Here is a 23,932-nt window from a genome sequence, read left to right as displayed (position 1 = left end):
AACATGAGAAGAAAAAAGCTTTACTGCTTTAGGTTTTAAACCTTATTTGTTACTGCAGCATTGCCTTTCCTATACAAACAGATAGATCACCTATGTCACTATAGCTCATACAATATTTATTGATGTACCTGCTTGGGGTCTAAAGGACCCACACAGAAAAGAGCTTTTGTCACCTACACATAAGAAATTATTGATTGGCCCTGGAGAGATAGCACAGCGGTGTTTGCCTTGCAAGCAGCCGATCCAGGACCAAAGGTGGTTGGTTTGAATCCCGGTGTCCCATATGGTCCCTCGTGCCTGCCAGGAGCTATTTCTGAGCAGACAGCCAGGAGTAACCCCTGAGCACCACCAGGAGTGGCCCAAAAACAAACAAACAAAAAAAAAAAAAAGAAATTAATGATTAAAATGATCTTAAAAGTGGGGTTTCTTGGCACCTAGGAGGGGTTAAGAGTCTCTCAGGAGAGGCTAAGCTTGTTAAAAGTCAAAAAGATCACAAAGGTCATTTACTATCATATGCAAGTCATGAAGAAAGAGGACACAGAAGGACAGTTTTCGCTCCTGGTCTCATCAAAGAAATGTCAGCTCATTCCTGGAGAAGCTAACTAAGGAATAGACTGGAAGTGAGGAGAACTGTGAAGAGTGTTTGGTGGTGCAAAAAAAAAAAAAAGAAAAGAAAAGAAAAGAAAAAGAAAAAAGAAAAGAAAAGAAAAGAAAAGAAAAGTGGCCAGCAGAAGCATTTTCCCTAACACTTACAAGGCCACTTTAAGGAACACTGATTTCATCTTTCCTTGAGAAGCCCTGGTCCAGATGTCAGATAGGATTTAGCCTAGCCCAGTATAGGCAGACTAGCATGGGAAACATGAACCTTCTGAAACATAGTAACAGTTCCAGCATGTGAAAGGCTTTCCAGAAAATAGGAAGAGGAGTCAGAGAAATAGCACAGCAGCTAAGGTACTCTCCTTGCATGTGGCTGACCCTGGTTCAGTCCCCCACAACACGTGATCCCTTGAGCAGTACTAGGAGAACCTCCTGAGCAGAGTCAGAAGTAGCCCCAAATACTGTAGACACACCCAATTCCCCAAAAATTATGTTTGAAGACAGGAAAAATTGTAACTCGCCTTTATATTCTTTTTTTTTTTTTTTTTTTTGGTTTTTGGGCCACACCCGGCGGTGCTCAGAGGTTACTCCTGGCTGTCTGCTCAGAAATAGCTCCTGGCAGGCACGGGGGACCCTATGGAACACCGGAATTCGAACCAACCACCTTAGGTCCTGGATTGGCTGCTTGCAAGGTAAACACCGCTGTGCTCTCTCTCCGGGCCCCTTTATATTCTTTTTCACCAGTGTCTCATACTCTATAATCTTCTAACTCTCCCTTTCTTATAACCATTAATCTATCCAAACTTTATCTTTCAGAACTCTGCTGCTTAGATCAATGGTTCCAGACCAAAAACCCCAAGTTCAGAGGGGATTTTGAAGACAATAAGGGAAGTTCACAGCTTTAGAGCACTTAAACTGTCAAATGGAATTCAAGCCCCGTATAAGGAGGTGATGCACACTAATCAAAACACCAAGAGTGTTCCTAAATTATCTCTATATGTTACTTTATGTTGATAGGAGTCTCTAACTTATGTCTTTTTTTTAAAGTATATCTACTTTACCTCTGACCAGGGACCTCATTGTAGTCAGAATCACCTTGGCACATGAGTGGTACCAGGGATTAAGCTCAGGACCTCACACTTACTCTGTCTGCTTCCTAAATCTCTGAGCCATCTTTTGGTTCTTCTCACCAGGAATCCAACACAGCAGAATTACACCCAGACATCTAAGCACGAACAGTAAGTAGTCCCAAGAGTTTAAATTTAGGACATGGTAAATGACAGATGAGTGCTCTAATTCACTAAGATATCTTCATGCTCCTATCCTTAATTTTTAAAAAATTAACAAATAAAATTTGTTTTATGAGCAAAAGCCAAAAGCTTTCCAGATATGAGGTGTAGGTGATGAGCAGGGAACATCAAAAGATTTTTCCATGGTAAAATGTTTGGGAACTGTTGTGTGTCATTGATATGCTACATACAACCCCAAGCCATTCTTGCTAATGCCTAGAAACAATAAAACTACTGTTCATTGCCAGAAATTAAATCTACATCCTGATTCAACAGAAGAATGGCTTGGCCATGCAGGTATCACATCACCCCTGCTGAGATAGTCTGAGCCAGCTCTCTGGGAGGGCAGTGAGGTGGAGGAAAGAGAAAGTCGGAGCTGCAGACAAAACACCTTATTATCCTTTCATCATTCCAAGCAACTGGCTTCTTTCTCCAATCATCACTGCCAAGATTCCCCCCACCCAGCTAGCTACCTTTTCTTCTTCAGCTAAATAATGTTTTTGAATGTGTTGTTTAATATAAGATTATTGACAGTTTCCTAGTTTACTTCTGTACATACTCAAATTGGGTTGTTATCTCAATTAGTAATAATCTCATTAACGTTTGCTAAATCTGTGTGGTGGCTGGAATGCGTCTTCTTTCCATGCGCTTGTTGTGATTAAGTCACCATAGCTACATGGACAACCTGCAGCTCTTCATCTTAACACAGGTTTCCCTTGGGGTGTCACATTACCTCACAGGTCTAATCATGCGCTTGTGCAGAAACTAAAGAATGTGGCAGAAGGGTTTAACTCATAAAGGCAGAACTTTTTCTTTTTCTTTTCTTTTTCTTAATGAGAATTACATTGCTGCTACATTTCTGCACTGATTGTGAGTTATTAGTGGCCAATAGCTGGAACTGGTTTTGAAATCCAATTTCAGATGCAAAACAATCAATCTGCTGGAAATGACATCAGGTCTAAACTGATGGGGTTATTCAAATTCTTCTTTTTTATGGTCAAATGGTATTTGACATTAGTCTATTTTGCTTAGGTTGAAAAACTTTTTATGCTTAATAACCAGGCACAGAGAATTTGTTAGAGAACATATTTCTGGAAGATGGGGGCAGAGATAGATGACAGAGATAGCACAATTTTCTCATAGAATCAAACTGAAATAACCAATCAATCCAAAGAAATCAATAAAATAATACTACATTTTTCTTTTTGGTTTTTGGGCCACATTTGGTGGCACTCAGGGGTTACTCCTGGCTCTGTGCAGGAACCAACATCAGTCCTGGATGGGCCACTTGAAAGGCAAATGCCGGTGCTGGAGAGATAGCATGGAGGTAGGGCATTTGCCTTGCATGCAGAAGAACAGTGGTTGGAATCCCAGCATCCCATATGATTCCCCAAGCCTGCCAGGAGCAATTTCTGAGTGTAAAACCAGGAGTAACCCCTGAGTGCTGCCAGGTGTGACCCAAAAATCAAAAAAGGCAAATGCCCTACCACTGTTCTATCTCTCTGGTCCTGCTACTACATATTTCTTAAACCCACTTTCTATAGACTTTGCTTCTCTTATTATAAATAGTAGGTATAAATTAGTTTGCTGTCTATTCAGCCATGAAAGAATTGCTTATCCAGAAATAAAAATATTTATTTGAAGTAATGTGAAATTTTTTAAGTGTGCATTTGGCAATTTTCAGTAAAGGTTAAAAAATAATTTATCTGCAAAGTATTGCATAAAATAACTGTCTGAATGAAAAGAAAAATGCTAGAAAGAGTACTAACTAGAAAAAGAGGGGTAGGAGCAATAGTCAAGTGGGTAGGGTACTTTCCTTGCATGTAGCCAATCCAGGTTCAATCTTAGCACCCCATATGGTCCCAAAGCCCCACTAGTAGTAATTCCTGAGCGTAAAACCAGAAGTAACCTCTGAGCATCGCCAGGTATGCTCCACCAGCCCCCCCCCAAAAAAAGAAGCAGAGGTCTAAATGGCAACAATAAATGTAAATGGACTAAATGACATTAAATATGAACAGTTTTGGGGTCGGAGAGATAGCATGGAGGTAAGGCTTTTACCTCGCATGCAGAAGGTCGGTGGTTTGAATCTCGGCGTCCCATATGGTCCCCTGAGCCTGCCAGGAGCGATTTCTGAGTGTAGAGCCAGGAGTAAACCCTGAGCACTGCCATGTGTGACCCAATATATATATATATGAACAGTTTTAACCCACCTATTAAAATCAAATATGGATTAAAATATAGAACTATAGTACAGTGGGTCAGAATTTTGCTTGCACACAGCTGACTAGGGTCCCCAGCATCTTGTTATCCCCTATGCCTGACAGAAGTGATTCCTGAATACAGAGCTAGGAGTAACCCCTGAGCATGGCTGGAATGGGAACATCCTGCCCCCCGCCAAAATAAAAAAAATTAATTAAAATAAAAGCTGGTATATCTGTTTCTCAGCCTTTTGGCTCAGATCAAATGTAAAAGCAAGTATGAAAGCAAACTAATATTTTTTTTCTGGATGAACCATTTATCTGAAACCTTGGTATTTTTATCTCTTAGTAAAATAGTAATTTGGAATAATTAATTATATTATAATTATAATTATATTAATTATTTTAGCAATTTAGTATAACATGTACACACAACAACACACCTTTTATCGAAGGCACTCTCTTGAAATATTTTTAGTTATTTTATTGGGGTTAGAGGCAAAAGGATACTGTGAGATATTTCACCACTTGGAGCTTCACAAAAAATCTACAACAAAAGATTTATTGGGACGGAGTATTTTGGACCACACCACTGATGCTCAGGGATTACTTCTGGCTGTGTGCTCAGAAATTGTTCCTGGCTTGGGAACCATATGAGACGCTGGGGGGTCGAACCGCATCCGTTCTAGGTCAGCTGCGTGCAAGGCAAACGCCCTACTGCTGCACCATCACTCTGGCTCAACAAAAGATTCTTAATGTAGAATAATAATTTTTTGTTGTTATTGTTTTGGGTCATACCCCTCTGTGCTTAGGGATCATTCTTGGTGGGCTGGAGACCACATAGGGCGCTGTGGATCAAATATGGGTTTAGTGCATGAAGGCAACACCTGATCTGTTGAAGTACCTTTGCCTTAGACTTTTCCCATTTCCCCTCTAACTTTCTTTCTTTCCTTTTCTTTTTTTTTTTTCTTTTTTTATTTTTGGGTCATACCTGGCAGTGCTCAGGGATTACTCCTGGCTCTATGCTCAGAAATCGCTCCTGGCAGGCTTGGGGGACCATATGGGATGCCGGGATTCGAACCACTGACCTTCTGCATGTAAGGCAAATGCCTTACCTCCATGCTTTCTCTCCAGCCCCTCCTCTAACTTTCTTAAAGATAAGATCTAGCCTGTGAAATACTGTGTGAATAAAGACTTCTACACCTCACTCTTATAACCACAAAGCCTTTCTTCTTTTTTTCATAGAAATTATTATTAGAAAAGGGTAGTTATGACCAAGATACTAAAAAAATTTTCATAACCCCCGTGATAGATTTTTACTTTAAATGCTTTATGTTGAATCCACTCCCTAGAGCTAGTTTTGACCCATTTGTTTTGGTCTGGGAAAATAATACTGTAAGTATATATACTCTTACCTCTTCTTTGAGAACTCATATTGATCAACATCTGCAATCAAAAAGTAAAAAGAAAAAATTAGAGTCAATAAGAATCAGAGACATGTGGGAACGGAGTGATAGCATAGTTGTAGGGTGTTTGCCTTGCACACTGCCAACCCGGGACCAACCCTGGTTAGATCCTCAGCATCTATCCTCGGCATCCCATGTGGTCCCTCAAGCCTGCCAGGAGCAATTTCTGAGCACAGAGCGACACTAAGTGTACCCTCCCCCAAAAATAATCAGATATTAAAAATAATATCACAATTCAGAGAGTTAAGGATAGTAAGAGAATCGCCAAATAAAAATGCCAAGTACCAAAATAAACCACAGGAAAATCAAGTGGTTAAAAGTGTTTGTTTGCTTTTATTTAGGGATCACATCCAGCTGTACTCAGAGATTACTTCTGGCAGTTTCCATATGTGGAGCAGAGATACAACCCTGGTCAGCCTTGTACAAGACAATCATCCTACCTAACCACTGTCCTATCTCTATTTCCCACTCTACTGAAAGGTACAGGGAGAGGAATTTGCTGACAGCCTTTGTGCTTCATGCTGTCTCCCATGGAAGTTACAACCTTTGTGTGAGCTTTTTATCTATTAACTAAGCTTGGGTGGGCAAAAATAGTACTCTTGCATGCAAGGCAGCTGACCCAGGTTCAATTTCTGGCACCCCATATGACTCCCCTGAATACCACTAGGAATAATTCCAAAGCACAGAGCCAGGAATATGTCCTGCGCACTGCTGGGTGTGGCCAAAAAATAGCACCATGGGATAAGGTGCTTGCTTTGCGTGTGATTGATTCTAGTTCAATCCCTAGCACTACTAGGAGGGATTCCTGAGCACAGCACCAGGAGTAAGCCCTAAACAGAACTGGGTGTGGCCTCCAAATAAAACAAACAAACCAACAAATAAATAAATAACAGGTTGGGCTGCCAGCTTTAAATACACACAATGACCTAAAGAGATCATACACATGTTAAGGTGCATGGCTGGCCTGGTTCAGTCCCAAGTACCTCTAAGCTCTGGGCATGGACCCTGCCTAAAGTTACACCAGTAGGTATACCTTGATCCTCCCTGCCCTCCCTGCACCAAAAAATACAAAAAGAGGTCAGAGATTGAATATAAAACTGAATCAATCCTTAAAGCATTTCTACAGGGACTGAAAGATCGTACAGAGGATAGGGAGCTTGCCTTGCACTCAGTTGACTTGGATTCAATCCCCAGCATCCTATATGGTCTCCCTGAGCACTGCCAGGCAGGATTCCTGAGCTCAGAGCCAGAAGTAATACCTGTGCATCACCAGGTATGGCTCCCAAACAAACAAAAACAAACCCATATTTATAAAGATTGATTATTCTTTTAGGCTGTAATTTCTCCCACAAGCACAGCTTTTGATCTTTAAGAAAACACCTTTGATAAAAATCTTACCAATTTGTAGGCTGGAATAGCTCTCAGGTGACCACTGTTAACAAATGTCCAAAGCAAAGCACTATTATATTGGTTGACAAACTTGGCTGCACATTAAAACCACCTGGGAAATCTTTTTTAAAAAATCCAGGTTTCCAGTCACAGTCCAAATTACTCACAATCTCTGGAAGTGAGCCATACACATCAGTATTTTTGAAGCAGACAAGTCTGGAGAGACAATATTGTTTCATGTCTACAAAAACTGGTCTGGAATCAGACAGCCTGGAACCAAATCTTGAACCAAATCTCTGATCTTAGGCGAATTAACTCAAGCCTCTGTAGCTTTGTTTTCCAAATTTCTCCTAAAGATGATTATGTGAAATTTATATAAGATAACAGATGTGAAGTAATATGCATAGTGCTTCAAAAATAATAAATGTACACACTGGGTTTGAGACAGAAACTGGAAATTAAGTTACAGTTTGTCTTGAGGACTTACTCATGTGCTGCTAACAGAAATAATTATTTGCAGAAAAACTGGAAATTAAGTTAGAGTCTTCAGAACTTACTCTGTTAATAGAAAAAATTATTTGTGGGGCAGGGAAGTGAGAGGAGTGCTTGGGCCACACCCAGCTGTGCTCAGATATTCCCTATGTAGTACTTGGCGGTCACTCCTGGAAGTGCTCAGGAGACCCTGACTTTGGTATGCAAAACCTGTGCTCAACATTTTAAGCTATCTCCCTGGCCCCAAACCTTTAGGTTTTTGGTTGTTGTTTTTTTTTTTTTGGGGGGGGGGGGGCGCGAGTCACACCTGGAGTTCTGGGAGCTACTCCTAGCTCTGTACTAGAGCCTCAGATGGTGGAGTACAGGGGCAGGAGTAAAAGTGGTTGCTCTGGCAGCACTAGGTCCGGCATGCGTGCGGTACTAGGGATCCAATAGGCTGTTTACACACCTGAGCTCTAGGTCTCTAAAGACCTGGTCCAGAGAAATAGTACAGTAGTGGCCAGAGCGATAGCACAGTGTTACAGCATTTGCCTTGCGAATGTCTGACCCAGGACGGACACTGATTTGATCCTGGGCATCCCATATGATGCCCCTAGATAGGAGTGATTTCTGAGTACAGAGCCAGGAGTAATCCCTGAGCATCATTGGGTGTGACCCAAAAGCCCAAACAAAAAAATCAAAAACAAGAAACAGTACAATAGTTCAGACCAGACATACAGACAACCTATATATTTATACATTACATTGTATATACATATATACATACATATGTATAGATAGATAGATAGATAGATAGATAGATAGATAGATAGATAGATAGATAGATAGATAGATAGATAGATAGATAGATAGATAGATAGATAGATAGATATAGGTCTGGAGAGATAGCACAACAGGTAAGATGCTTGCCTTGCACAAGACTGAGCCAGGTTTGATCTCTAATATCCCACATGAATCCTGGAGTCTCAGGAGTGATGATCCCTGAGTGAGTTATCCCTGAGCACAGCTGGATGTGGCCAAAAAATAAAGAATATTTAAGTATATAGGGTTTATTTTTTGTTTGGGGTTTGTTTGGCTTTTTGTTTTGTTTTGTTTTTGGCAGCACTCAGGGATTACTCCTGCTCACTCAGAAATCATTTCTGGTAGGCTCGGGGGGGGGCCATATGGGATGCCAGGGATCAAACCCAGGTCCATCCTGGGTTGGCTGCATGCAAGGCAAACACCCTATCGCTGTGCTATCACTCTGGCCCCAGATAAGTATATAGTTTTTTTTGTTTTGTTTTGTTTTGGGGCCACATCTGGCAGTGCTCAGGGGTTACTCCTGGTTATCTGCTCAGAAATAGCTCCTGGCAAGCACGGGGACCATATGGGACATAGGGATTTGAATCAACCACCTTAGGTCCTGGATCGATTGCTTGCAAGGCAAACGCCGCTGTGCTATCTCTTTGGCCCCAGTATATAGTTTTTAAATTTGTACTGAAAGTCTAATTTTATCTCATAGTATGGCCACTGTATTATCTGTATTTCAAATTTCTATTTTTAATATTTGAAGAAATTATATTTCAGAACTTATAATTTTACTCTTTCTGAAAATTTCTTTAATTTTACACTTTTTGATGGTATTGTAAATTGATATTTTTATTTAATTGAAGTAACTTTGGTATTATATGTTAATATGCATATATATATGTATATATATCTCCAACATTGTGTTCCCCACAAGAAGTTCTTGGCAGTCCCTCCTGAAAGTGCTTGGATTATGAGGTACTGAGGATAGAACCCTGACATCTGGTGTGTAAATCCTATGCTCAGAATTTGAGCCTTCTACCTGGCCCAAGAACTTTGGGGAGGCTGGGTCACACCTGAAGGTGCTGGGGGCTAGTACCTCTCTCTAGTTCTACTAGGAAATAGTTGAGCATTGCTGGATGAGTTCCAAACACTCCCCCTTCCTCAGAAAGAATTATTCCTGATAGCAGCACATGAGTAGGTTCTAATGTGCCAGTCCCTGCAAAAAAAGAGGGGATAATCTGATTGGTTTACAAAAAAAAAATAACAAAACATGAGGTTTTGTGACAAGAAAAATTATTTAGTAGGCTAGGAAGATAGTGCAAAGGGAGAGTGCATAGGAGTCCAGGGTTAAATCCCCCAGCCAGGCATGATCTGAGCACTGCTAGGAGTGATTCTTGAGACTATTCCTGAGTCACTGAGCACCACTGAATGTGGCTCCCCTTCCTCCAGGTGTTTGTTTGTTTATTTGCCTTTAACTACAGGCCTAATAGTTGCTCTCTTCCAGGTTTGCTTTTGTTTTGCCTTATATTACTTCTTGGTCTTTCCCTTTTACGTCAAGAAAAAGAAGGCAACTGGTGCTTCAGCCATCTGATGGAGAAGGCTGCCCTCTGCTGGGAGAAAGCAGCATCACAGCCCTTCTTGGAAGCTGGGTTTGAGGAGCCTGCAACGCGGGATAGCTGGCAAGGGGCAGAAAACATTTTGAAATGTGCAGACGGTAAATTGCCAAAGCAGAACCATTCTCTTCCTGGTCCTCTGCTGCCTTCTCTGCCTCCACCCCTGATGGACTGACTGGAAGCACCTTATGATGGGAGCGGGAACACAGGAGGAGCTGATTGTCGGAGAAAAGCTGCATCTTGGGAGAAGCAGAAAAGGTCCCTAAGTGACCTGTGACAGACACTGCAGAAAGGCCTTGAGAATATCAGTTCCTCGACTAAATCTTCCAAAGCCAAGCTCATTCTTGGAATTTCCAGACTCCATCTTCTAGCCTCCCTCTTCCCCTCACTGCTAGGTGGACCCCAAGTGTTCCTCCAATACTGGTAGTTTCTGCACATGTGCCAGCCCCTACAGGTGCAAAAACTGCAAATGCAGCTCATCCAAGCACATATTGCTCCTGCTGCCCTCTGGACTCTGCCAAGTGTGCCCAGGGTGCACCTTCAAAGGGGCATAGGACAAGTGCAGCTGTTGCACCTAAACCTGGAGAGGCAGAGCCTGAAGAGGGGAGACTGAGCCTGAAGCTGGCAAGGCAGAGACTAAGCATCCCCCCCATATGTACACAGAGCAACATGCAGATAGATTACTATCCACCCTGTGGGCCTGATCTGCTGATTCCCATCACTGTTCATAGAAATGGGAATGGAAATAAAAGTTGTTGGCTTAAAAAAAAAAAAAACAGTCCCTCGGAAATATATTCAGTGAGGGTTGAGACACTTGCTTACGGGATGTGGAGTGTTTGATCTTGAATCCTGCCAAGAGTGATCCCTGAGCACAGAGCCAGGAGTAACCACTGAACACTGGGTACATCAAAAAAAAATCATAAAAATCAGGATTTTGTTTATCATTTTGCATATTATCTTTGTTTTTGTTTTTGGACTAGTCCCAGCAATGCTCAGGGGTTCCTCTTGGTTCTGCACTCAGAAATTACTCCTAGCAGTACTCAAGGGACCATATGGGATGCCGAGGATTAATTCTGGGTCAGCCAAGGCAAATGCCAAATGTCCTGCTACTGTACTATTGCTCTGGCCCCTTGCATGTACTTTTACATACAAAACTCAAGGACCAACACTCAGGAAGCTGAGTTTCAAGGCAGCAGGCACGTGGCCAGTCTTAAAGCAAACTAGGTTCTCTATGGGTCTCATTGTGTCACAAACACAGAAGGCTCTGTGATCCAACAAGTTCACCCATCTGAGCTATGACTACCATTCTTTCTGCTTTTCTGCTCTGTTGACAAAGCTCCTGTTACTGTTCCTACTGCCTGAGGTCAAGTTCAATTAGATAAGAAATGGAACTGGTTGAGGATGAGAAGACTGAGAAGAGAGGACAAGACCTTCCTGCAAGTTCCAAAATAACCATACACTTTTGGGACTTCATTGCAAACCAGAGCTCAAAAATACACACCTCTTTGCTAACTGGGAAGCAGTGCTTCCTTCCATACCCCTAAGTCTACACTTTTCTAACTTTCTCTAATGTCAGGTCTACTTTTTGCATTCATTCTCTACCACCTGTACAGGCCTGTACAAATATAGCATAGGAAAGTAACTGGTAAAACTAGATTTAGTGGGCCCGGAGAGATAGCACAGCGGTGTTTGCCTTGCAAGCAGCCGATCCAGGACCTAAGGTGGTTGGTTCGAATCCCGGTGTCCCATATGGTCCCCTGTGCCTGCAAGGAGCTATTTCAGGAGTAACCCCTGAGCACCACCAGGTGTGGCCCAAAAACAAACAAACAAACAAAAAAACAAAAACAAAAAAAATCAAAAACAAAAACCAAAAAAAACTAGATTTAGTAATTCATACCAAGTTACATTCCAGATAGAGCAAAAAAAAAGTTTAAGGTTCAGGGATGTAGTTCAGAAGTAGAGTTAACATTTTCCATGAAAGAGGCTCTGGGTTTGATCTCTGGCACCAACAAAAAGCAAAGTTTAAAGGCTTAAGAAAAATAAGGAAAGAAAACACAAAGTGAATTCCTTCATAGCATAGAAACTGGGAAAATTATGATGTTTGACATAGAAGTAATACAAATTGATAAATTTTACTTTAAAATATTATGGCAAAACAAAAAGCTGATAAGCAAAGAAAATAAATCACCAACAAACCAAAAATAATACACATATACAAAAGGAATAAGCTCCCTGTAAATGAAAAATAAAAACCTATCAATTTAAAAGGAGAATAGACAAAAGGCATGAATTAAATTCACCAAAATTACTTTTAGTGGGAATGTAAATTAGTACAGCTAGTATGGAAAACAGTATTGAGGTTTCTCGAACTATTTTGAAAAGAAAAATAGCAGATTATCCATATTTTGGGGTGTTCCTAGTAAGAAAATAAAAAGCTAATTTGAAAAGGTATCTGCATTTTCCCGTGTTCATTGAAGCACTAGTCACAATAGGTAAGTTATGAAATACCTGAATATCACTGATGGAGAAATGAATAAGGAAGACAGAAGAGTCAGGGAAATGGCTCAAATAGTGGAGTGCATGCTTTGCAAGTGGGAGCCCAGTTTCAAATTCCAGTGCTTTATGGTTCTCAGAGCACCACCAGGAATAATCAATCCACCAGCACTACTAGGTTTTCAAAACAAAAAAGAAAAGCCAGGCTGGAGCACAGTGGAAAGGGTATTTGCCTAGCTCATGGCTGACTTGGATTCTATCCCCAGCAACACATATGATGTCCCCCCACCCCATTAGCCCCCCCACAAGCCTGCTAGGAGTGATTCCTGAGCGCAGAACCAGTAGTAATCCCTGAGTGCCATCAGGTGTGGCCCAAATTGTTTTAAAAAAGCCAATATTATTTAAATATCAGGTATAACAACATATAGATAGATACTAGATCTTACATGTATACAATACATGTATTGTATTCATATTCAGCCATTAAAAAAAGAATAAAGAGCCGGAATGATAGTATAGTGAGTAGGGCACTTGCTCTACAGTCAGCTGACCTGGATTAGATCTGCCACATTAGGTCAGTTCCTGGAGCCCACCAGGAGTGGTCCCTAAACACCATAGGGCATGGCCCAGAAATTTAAAATAAAAAATTATTAATAAAAAGTAAAATCTTGGTCCCGGAGAGATAGCACAGTGGTGTTTGCCTTGCAAGCAGCCGATCCAGGACCTAAGGTGGTTGGTTCAAATCCCGGTGTCCCATATGGTCCCCCGTGCCTGCCAGGAGCTATTTCTGAGCAGACAGCCAGGAGTGACCCCTGAGCACTGCTGGGTGTGGCCCAAAACCCCCCCCCAAAAAAAGTAAAATCTTTGAGCAAAGTATATATTTCAAGTGTTATATCCCTGGTTTCACAGAACCTCCCAAGCACCTCTGTTTATAGCTCTGAGGAAACCTCTTTGATATGCCATCAAGCCAAACATTAGTGGAAATGACCTCAGTCCTCTTACTAATATTGATGGAATGACTTCTTTAAAATTTAAATAATTCCTTTTTAAAAATAAGTAATTTAAAAATATTTTAGGTGGTCAGAGAGATAGTACAGTCGTAAGGTATTTGCTTTGCACACAGCTGACCCAGGTTTGACCCCCTGCCTCCTATATAGTCCCCTGAGCATTCCAGGAGTTATTCCTGAACATAGAGCCAGAAGTAAATTCTGAGCATCAGCAGGTGTGACCCAAACACCAAAAATGTTTTTCTTTATTTTTATTTTTTTTATTTTTTTCTTTAATTAATTAATTAATTTTGGGTTTTGAGCCACACTCAGTGATGCTCAGCATCCTGGCTATGCACTCCTGGCTATGCACTCAGAAATCACTTCTGGCTTGGGGGACCATATGGGACACAGGGGATCTAACCATTGTCAGGGCAAAAGCCCTACCACTTGTGCCACTGCTCAAGCTCCTTTTCTTTATTTTTAATGTTGTTTTGGGATCATACCCAGAGGTGTACAGTACTTACTTCTGTATCTATGCGAAGGAATCACTCCCAATTGAGCTGGGAGTCAAGGTCAGTAAGTAAGATCAGGTGAAAGAAAGACCACTCAATATATAATTATTATGTCAGAGAACTAAGAAGTAGATTCCTGATACCAATATGGAAACCAAAATCTTAATATGTAACAACAAGTTTAGAAATGGAGAAAAGGCAGTTAATGAGAACAGTTCTTGTAGAGAGGAGAAAAAAGAAATTCAAAAAGATGTGTTGAGTGCAGAGCCAGCAGTTCCCCTTGGGAATTTCCAAATGTGGCCCCCACCAAGAAAGGAGAAAAGAAAATGAAGATAGTATGTACAGACAACTCATAGAACAATTTCTATAGGGAAGAAGCAAAAAATGGTGGTGGGTGTTTGGAGAAAAAAAAGTGGGGGGGACAAGGACTTATTCAAGATGGAAGATTCCACAATATCTCTGCATCTTGTGGGCCTAGTTCCTCAAAAAGGGAGAAATTGGTGCTATAAGAGAGAGGAGAAATGAAGAAACAAAGTTATTTATTCAAAGTGGAATGCGAAGCTCAGGTGAAGAATTTTATTTTACATAGTTTTTACCTATAAAGAGGGAAAAGGCGGGGAGGGGAGGAGAGAAAAAAAGGAGGAAAAAGGTCAGAAAACCAGGGTGTAGATTTGGAGAAGGCAATAAATTAGCAGTAAGAAAGTAAAGGTGTATGTAAACTGACTCCTATAATACTCAATAAAGTACGAGGCAGTCTGGAAGTCAAAATTGTTAACTTTGAAGGAAAGCAAAGGTGTCCTTTAAACAACTGGAAAACTCAGAGGCCTAAGCAATAGTACAACAGGTAGGGGGTTTGCTTTCCATACAACTGACCTGGGTTTGATGCCCAGCATCCCGTATGGTCCCCCCAAGCACCACCAGGAGTAATTCCAAGTGCAGAGCCAGGAGTAACTCCTGAGCACAGCCAGGTGTAGCCCAAAAATAAACAAACAAAAATAACAATTGGAGAACTTTATTAATAATGTTGGCTTTCTAGACAATATTAGTGATCCACTAAGAGTCATAGTCCCAAAGTTAAAGGTCTCAGCACAATTGTGTGACTTGTAAGAGTCAGCTATTCAGAAACAGGTAGAGGGAGAATGAATCCCTTACTTTTGTCAAGAGAAATATGATGTCTAGCCAAAGAGTCAAGAGATTGTAAAAGGAAAGCAATGAAAATGATAGTCTAGAACCTGAAGTTGGAGAGAGGTGACTCCTTTGTCTGTGAATGCAGGCGGAAGGGGTGGACGCTGTTGTGAGATTGGCAACTGGGAGAAACTGAGGGGACCTGTCTGCTTTGCGTGATTCTCTTCTCTTCTCTTCTCTCCTGAAGCTCTCCTTAGAGGACCAGGAAGGGCCCCAAAAAACTGTCTCCTAGAGACCCCAGAAGAGCATGGCTGCTCCACTTCACGGCCACATGCTCTTTCTAACTAATGTACCCCACCATAATATGCAGGAAAAAAATCACACTACAGGGGCCGGGTAGGTGGCGCTGGAGGTAAGGTGTCTGCCTTGCAAGCGCTAGCCAAGGAAGGACCGCGGTTCGATCCCCCGGCGTCCCATATGGTCCCCCCAAGCCAGGGGCGATTTCTGAGCACATAGCCAGGAGTAACCCCTGAGCGTCAAACGGGTGTGGCCCAAAAACCAAAAAAAAAAAAAAAAATCACACTACAAGCGTGACAATGGGGAAACCTCGCAGGCAAACACCATGCACAGAGAATGAAAATGATAGCTCTGATGACCAAAAAAATACCAACCATCTGATTAATCTCTCAGATAAGAAGTTTAGAATAGAAATATGGGGGATCCTCATAGAAATCAAAGAAAAACAAAGCTGTAGCTGAACAGAACACAAAAATGGAAGTCAGAAAACTCCAAACCAAAATAACAGATCTGAAAAACATGGTAGCTGAAATGAAAACCTCAATGGAAAGATTCTCCAGCAGGGTAACAGCAGCCGAGGACAGAATCAATGAACTGGAAGATGAAATGCAGAACAACTCCATATAGCAGAAGAGATTGGAGAAAACCTTAAGGCAAATGATCAGACCATGGAAAAAGTACTCAAGGAATATGAACAAATGAAAATAGGAGTCTTTGATAAACTCAATAGAACGTGAGATTGGAAAGATAAGTCAAAGAGGTAGAGTTTTGAGGTCAGAGGGTAGGTTGTTTGCCTTGCATGTGGCTGAGCCCGGTTTGATCCCTAGCATCCCACATGGTTCCCCAAGCCTGCCAGGAGTAACCTCTGAGCACTAAAAAAGGGGGGTGTAGAGTTTGTGCATTGTAGGAGGGAACCCTAGGAGGGACTGGTTGTGTGTGTCTCTGCTGGATGTGGCCCCAAAATGAGGAAGGGAGGGAGGGAGGGAGGGAGGGAGGGAGGGAGGGAGGGAGGGAGGAAGGAAGGAAGGAAGGAAGGAAGGAAGGAAGGAAGGAAGGAAGGAAGGAAGGAAGGAAGGAAGGAAGGAAGGAAGGAAGGAAGGAAGGAATCAAAAGAACATAACATAAAAATGATTAATCAAAGGATCTGAAAATCAATATGCACTAATAACAGGATGGGTTCATCAATGAAAAGTTATAAAACTGATCAGGAGATGATTGATTATATTCTAGTTCCATCAGTCCTGTTGCCCCTGTGATCTCTCTGAGGCCTGAGTGTGCAGTGCAGTAAGCACTTAGTACTTGCTCTGTGAATACTTGCGCTAAAAATGCTTTAAGTTTTTACAATTCTACCAAGGAACTAACATCCAATTGGTGCAACCAAATAGCAATTTCTGCCCCAAATATGCTCCCTTCAGGTGCTCCAGTTTAGATGAGTAGAAACTGGGATCCAGAATCCTAAGTACCAAGGGGTTCCAAATAGCAATGCAGGTGGAACTGGAGATTTCAGATGGAAAAAAAAACGACATAGCTGGGGTCACGTAGATGGAGGTATCCCCTAAGGACATCATAGGCCCTCCTGGACCCCCTCCCCCAAAACGGGCTAGTGCTAGAGCAGTTGTCAATGGCACAAGCCGAGCACTCTGGGGCCCCGCTTGCTCAGTGCCTCTTGGGGGCCCCCACACCTACCGCACTCGGGGGTCAGCGAGCGCCTTGGCTGCACCCGGGTGGTCAGCGATGGGGCGACCAGAATATTGTCCTGGGAGAAGAGCTCGTCTTGGGCTGTCGGCGGCTCCCGGAGTCTCGCTGGGGACCTGTCGGTGCGCGGCGAGCGGGTCTTGGTGGGATTTGGGGGCTCCGCCGGCTCGCTGGGAAACTGCGGGTCGAAGGGGTCGTAGGGTCGGTAGATGGAAAAGGGGGTTCGGCCCCTGGAGAAGCGGCTGGACTCGGTGTCATCGAAGACCCCCTTCACGGTCGGCCCGTCGGCCTCCTCCGTCTGCCCGGACTCCAGCAGAAACTGGGGCGCCGGGTCCTGGGGCTCCCTCGCCCGGCCCGCCCCGGCCTTGCGCTGGCTGGGGGTCCTCCTGGGGAGGGGCTTCCGGGGGACTTCGGGGTGGCTGGCGCGCTGGGTCCGCGTCTCCTCCTCGGGGAACGCAGCGGAGGACCCCGAGAACTCGAGGCTCTCCATGGGTGCCCCTGCCTGCTCCTAGCAGGGCTAGCTAGCGGGTACAGGGAGCCTCGGAGTTGGGGGGCGGGCCTGCCGCACCCACCCCGCACCGCACCGCCCCCCGCGCGCTCCCCGCCTGTGCGTTCTCGGGTTGCCAAGGGCGCGAGTCGAGCCCTGGACGGACCGATGCTCTAGTGGGGCGCTGGGGGTCGCTAGGGTGAGCGGGGACTGGACGCTTCTTAGACGGGGACTTGCAGGTGACTGAGGGCAAAAGGAGGAGCAGAAAAGTCTTCCCACCCAGACCCTCCCTCCCATAGCTTTTATTTATTTGTTTTTTTTTGGGGGGGGTCACACCCGGCAGCGCTCAATTAGGGGTTCCTCCTGGCTCTACGCTCAGAAATCGCTCCTGGCAGGCTCCTGGGACCATATAGGACGCCGGGATTCGAACCACTGTCCTTCTGCATGCAAGGAAAAAGCCTTACCTCCATGCTATCTCTCTGGCCCCTATTTATTATTTATTTGTTTATTTATTTTGGGTTTGGGGCCACACCCGGTGATGCTAAGGGGTTACTCCTGGCTATGCATAGCTCAGAAATCGCTCCTGGCTTGGGGGACCATATGGGGCGCATGGGGAATCGAACCACCGTCCGTCCTAGGTTAGCTCGTGCAAGGCAAATGCCCTACTGCTTGCACCACCGCTCCAGCCCCACCGCTCAGTCCTTTATTATGTTCCATCGGTTTTCTTTGGGGGTGCGCTGTTGGGAGTCTTCACCCAGTAGTGTTGAGGGTTCATGTATATGGCTCGGTGGTCAGGAGTGACCCCTGGCAATTTGGTACAGTTAACAACTCTTGTAGAAGGAATCTGAGAATAAAGCCAAGCCCTGGGCAGGCAGTACAGCTCAATGGGCTGAGTACATGTACTCAGATTCCATCCCCCACACTGCTAGGACACACACACACACACACACACACACACACACACACACACACACACAGCCACCTCAAGTGCAGAAGAGCTCCGGAGCATTGCCAGGTGTGGAGGGGGAAACAAAGTCAAGCAGAAACTAGCAGGGCCAAGAAATGGAGCCTTATTATCACTGAACCCCTGTATCCACTCATGTCCATGTTTCCAAGTATGGGAAACCTCTCCAAAGTTCTCCTTTCTAGCACACAAATTTAAATTGCATTTCTGTCATTTTAAATGAGTTCTAGAACATTTCTTTTCACAATGTAATAAATGTTGAGCAAATGAAGAAAAAAATCTTTCAGTGTGCTGAAACATGGAATTTCTCATCATGCCTTTTTCATACTACCCCGGTGTTATGAAGGTTCTTCCTGGTGGAGAATTTCGTGCCCTAGAAATACCATGACAGGTACCTCCTCATTAGCCCAAGTGGCTCTCAAGTCCCTGCTCTGGATCAGACTTTAAGGAAAACACCTACCTGGAAAGAATTCCTTCACCACTCTCCGCAAACTATCTTCTTATCACCATTAAGTCTGTTTTTGCTTTCCTATCTTTCATGTGTTCATTTTTCATTTCTTTAAGAGCTTCTACATTCACATTTGCATTTACATTGTGGCTAATTATTTGGTACAGAATCTCTAGTTTTTTGCCTACAATTTTTACTATGTCTTCACTAGATTTAACAGGTGTAATTTAATAGATTAAACAATTTAGTTGTTTTTTTCTTTTTTACTTGGGGCTGAAGATTAGTACAGCTGGTAGGGCATTTGCCTTGCATGCTGCTGACCTAAAGTCAATTCCCAGCATCTCATATGGTACCCTGAATACCACCAAGAGAGATTCCTAAGTGCAGAGCCAAGAGTAACCCCTAAATACTGTCAGGTGTGACCCCCCAAAAAAACCAAACACTTAATTTTAAGCACCATGATTTACCATACTGCTCACATAGGGTTTTTGTTTGTTTGTTTGTTTGTTTGTTTGTTTGTTTGTGAGCACTCAAAGATACTCCTGGCTCTGCATTCAGGAATTATTTCTGGCAGGCATGGGTATCATAAAAAATGCTGGGGATCAAATCTAGTTTGGCCATGTGCAACAACACCCCTCAACATAGGGCTGTGTGCATAAAGCGTTCCAATACCACACACACACACACACACACACACACACACCGCACTCCCACTCCCACAAATTCCTCCCCATCCAACATCTAAGTTCAGTTTTGTAGATCAGTTCCAAGATTCTGTTGCCTTTGGCATGTTTCTTTATATAACACAAGAGATTATTTGGTGTCTATCCCTCTTTCTAATTTCACTCTGCATAATACTCTCCAGGTTCATCCATGTAGCAACAAATTGCATTTCATCTTATAGATACACATGTTCCATTGTGTGTGTGTGTGTATATATATATATATATATATATATATATATATATATATATATCACAGTTTCTTTATCCAGTCATTTATAATTGGACACTTGGGTTGATTAAGATTTGGGGTCTTCTGAACAGTGCTGCAAAGGTCTTTCTTCATGTATATTTTATTAAAATGAGATAAAAAATCTTCCTTTTCACTTGAAAATTCAAAGACTATTGTTATATGTTATTAATTGGTCTAATTTCACTATTACTGAATTTGAGGGAGTTGTGAGAATACAGAACAGGAATAAAGAGGGGGAAACATCAGTTTGATCAATTTTGCTCTTTTCTGGATAAAGTTTATTCTTCTTTATGTATGTTTTAGAAATGAAAAATATTATAATAGGAACATCAAAGATCATTGGTCACAAAACACTAAAACACATAATGATGAAAAAGCTAAAATATGTAAGAATAAATAAAATTTAACAGACATGAAGCAAGCACGTGCTGTTGTAAAAGTTGCACCAAGTGGGCCCGGAGAGATAGCACAGCGGCGTTTGCCTTGCAAGCGGCCGATCCAGGACCAAAGGTGGTTGGTTCGAATCCCGGTGTCCCATATGGTCCCCCGTGCCTGCCAGGAGCTATTTCTGAGCAGACAGCCAGGAGTAACCCCTGAGCATCGCCGGGTGTGGCCCAAAAACCAAAAAAAAAAAAAAAAAAAAAAAAAAAAAAGTTGCACCAAGTAACACAGTCCCAAGAAATGGCAGCAGACAGACTTACAGCAAGGTGGTCTTTTTGGCCTCAGATCAGTGTGCCTGAGAAGAGCACAGCCACTCTGCATCACTAGGTTGTGTATTTTATCTAGTCAATGAGTAACATCACTACCAACATAAACCAATGAATCCAACATAAAAACATTACCATACTGTAAAAGTCACAGTGTGAAAACAATGCAGAATGCCACCATACTTAGTGAACGAAGATGGTAGTTCTGAAGATCCATCTAGTTTCAGCCACCTGTATAGACTCTCTGATAAGGAATGTAGAGAGGAAATGTTGAGGATGTCCAAAGAACTCAAAGGAACCATAGAACAGACAGCCAATAAGGCTTTAAGATAATGTGAGCATAGAAATGAAAAACTTCAAACAGAAATGAAAGAACTGAAAAACTTGATAGGCAAAATGAAAAACTCACTGGAAGGCCTCACCAGCAGAGTAACAGCTGCATAACACCTCTATACAGCTGAAGAGGTTGGAAAAGAGCCTTAATATAAACAAACAGCTGAGAAAAATCCTTGAACAGATGACAATAGAAGTTAGGAAAAATTCAATAGAAACAACATAAGACTCATTGTAGGGGCCGGAGGGGTGGGGCAAGCAGTAACCTGGGATGAACTGCTGATTGATCCCCTGAAGTCCCACATGGTCCCCCCAAGCCAAGAGTGATTTTGAACACATAGCCAGGAGTAACCCCTGAGCATCACCAGGTGTGGCCCAAAAAAAAAAAAAAAAAAAAAAAAACAAAACAAAACAAAAAAACTCATTGGAATCTCAGAGACCCAGAAAGAAAATCCCCATGAGAATCATAGTCAAGGGTATCTTTGCTGAGAAGTTCCCATTATTGGATACCTGAATTCCTACATTCTGGATGCCTGAAGAGTAACAGCTAAAAGAAACCCAAATAAAAGCACCCCAAAGCACATCATAGTTACAATATGAAAACCACAGATATAGAATACTGAAAGCAGCAAGAGCAAGGGGGAAACTGCATACAAAGATGCATCCTTAAGATTTACAAATTTGGGGCCAGAGATAGCACAGTAGAAAGGCTTTATCCTTGCATGCAGCCAGCCGATCCAAGACTGATGGTGGTTCGATTCCCAGCATCCCATATGGTCCCCCAAGCCTGCCAGGATCGATTTCTGAGTACAGAGCCAGGAATAGCCCCTAAGCGTTGCTGGGTGTGGCCAAAAAAAAAACAAAAACAATTTACAGATTTATTACTAACAACCCTCCAGGCCTGAAGGCAATGTTGGGATCTAGTTTAAAAATTTCAATAAAATGAACCTTTCACCAATAATGATACTTCATCCAGCCAGACTTTCACTCAAGTCCAAAGGAAGGATCCACTTTTCATGCTCAGGAATTTTACAGACTCAAAATAAACATTAAAAAACTGAAGGGCCTACTTTCTGACAAGTCAAATCCCACACATACACCAAACTTCTACAAAAAGATGGCAAAAAAAAAAAAAAATCCCATGGCCATAATCTCTCTCAACGTCAATTGACTAAATGCACCAATTAAGAGACACGGAGTGGCAAAACAGATCAGAAAACTGAACCCAACATTCTGCTGCCTGCAAGAAACACATTTGAATATTCAGAACAAGCACAGATTCAAAGCCAGAGATAGAAGACAATCCCGATTCAAGCAAACAACACCCTTAAGGCTGGGGTGGCTATACTAATATCAGACAACATAGATATCAGGCTTAAAATATTATGAGACAAAGAGAGGGTAATCTTTTAATAATCAAGAGATCTTTACATGAGGAAGAAATCACTCTCCTAAACATGTAATGCACCCAATGAAGGGCCAACAAAATATTTTAAAACAACTGCTAATGTACTTGAAGACATCAATAGCAACACAATAGTACTGGAAGACTTTGACATTGCTTTTAATAGATCAACCAGGCTAAAACTCAACAAGGATACACTGATTTTGAAGAGGAAAATAGGAGATGGACTTTGTGTGTGAGTGTGTGTGTGGCTTTTTATCTCCCAAAAGCTGAATACACATTCTTCACCACCGTACATGGTGCATTCTCTAAGATAGACCACATGCTGAGCCACAAAACATACCAAAAAGAAAACTAAGAGGATAAAAATTGTTTTTGACTTATCTTCTCAGACCATGATGCACTGAAAATAGAAGTGACTTATAAACAGAGGTAGAAATAACTTTAACACCTGGGAATTAAAAAAGTTAATTAATGTCACCAGGTATACTTGGTGACAAGGCTGATAAAAACTTTCAATTTGTGGAAACATGCAATATCTGTGTGAAGACCAACAAAAAGAGACATGTTTGTATTCAAAGCCTTTGTCAAGACATTTGTCAAGAATTTAAAAAATGGGGCCGGAGAGATAGCACAGCAGTAGGGTGTTTGCCTTGCATGGAGCTGATCCAAGACAGACAGTGGTTTGAATCCAGCATTCCAGTGGTCCACCGTGCCTGCCAGGAGTGATTTCTGAGCGAAGAGTCAGAAGTAACCCCTGAGCGCCACTGGGTGTGACCCAAAAACCAAAAAAAAAAAAAAAGAAGAAGAAAGAAAGTAGGGAGGGAAGGAGGGAGGGAGGGAGGGAGGGAGGGAGGGAAGGAGGGAAGGAAGGAAGGAAGGAAGGAAGGAAGGAAGGAAGGAAGGAAGGAAGGAAGGAAGGAAGGAAGGAAGGAAGGAAGGAAGGAAGGAAGGAAGGAAGGAAGGAAGGAATCATTAATTTATATTTCTATGTTGATTTGAAGACATTTATTTCCCCCATTTTTCTAGCCTTATATTTTCCTTACTTAAATGCATTCACCAAAGAAAAGACACCTAGAAAAAAAACCAAAAGTTTATTCAAATATTGTAATATAAATCTCATGTCCTTGGGTAAATAACAGCTATATTTTCAGTTGAAAATAAAATAATTTCTTAAAATGGCTCAACATAAAATTCAATAATCAAAAAACTACATGTGGGATGAATGCTTACTCATGATCCCCTTAATTTTGTCAGCTGAAAATAAAAAGTCCCCCTATATATTGTTTTATTTTTCAAGCTTTCAACCCCAAAAGACACTCTTAATTAACATTATTATTTTTTTTTTTTTTGGTTTTTCGGGCCACACCCGTTTGATGCTCAGGGATTACTCCTGGTTATGCGCTCAGAAATTGCCCCTGGCTTGGGGGGACCATACTGGACGCCGGGCGATCGAACCGTGGTCCTTTCCTTGGCTAGCGCTTGCAAGGCAGATACCTTACCTCTAGCGCCACCTCGCTGGCCCCAATTAACATTATTTTTGTTTGTATGTGGTTCATGGAGAAAATAATAAATGGCTTATTTTTTATTTGGAAGTGGAAACCTATGGTTTCAAGTTTGCCATCATACTCTCCCAATTGAAATCTGGGTTCAAGCAGATAGTGAGCTC

The 23,932-nt window shown here is 42.3% G+C and overlaps 1 pseudogene; it reads left to right on the top strand.

The window, feature by feature from the left end:
- The first annotated feature begins 7,839 nt into the window (after positions 1 to 7,839).
- Positions 7,840 to 10,411, top strand: LOC126032137 (metallothionein-1-like; annotated as a pseudogene).
- Positions 10,412 to 23,932: the final 13,521 nt, after the last annotated feature.

Source organism: Suncus etruscus, chromosome 16, assembly GCF_024139225.1.
Source record: "Suncus etruscus isolate mSunEtr1 chromosome 16, mSunEtr1.pri.cur, whole genome shotgun sequence".
NCBI lineage: Eukaryota > Metazoa > Chordata > Mammalia > Eulipotyphla > Soricidae > Suncus > Suncus etruscus.
The sequence above is the reverse complement of the archived record's forward strand: the minus strand, read 5'-3'. Positions and strand labels throughout refer to the sequence as shown.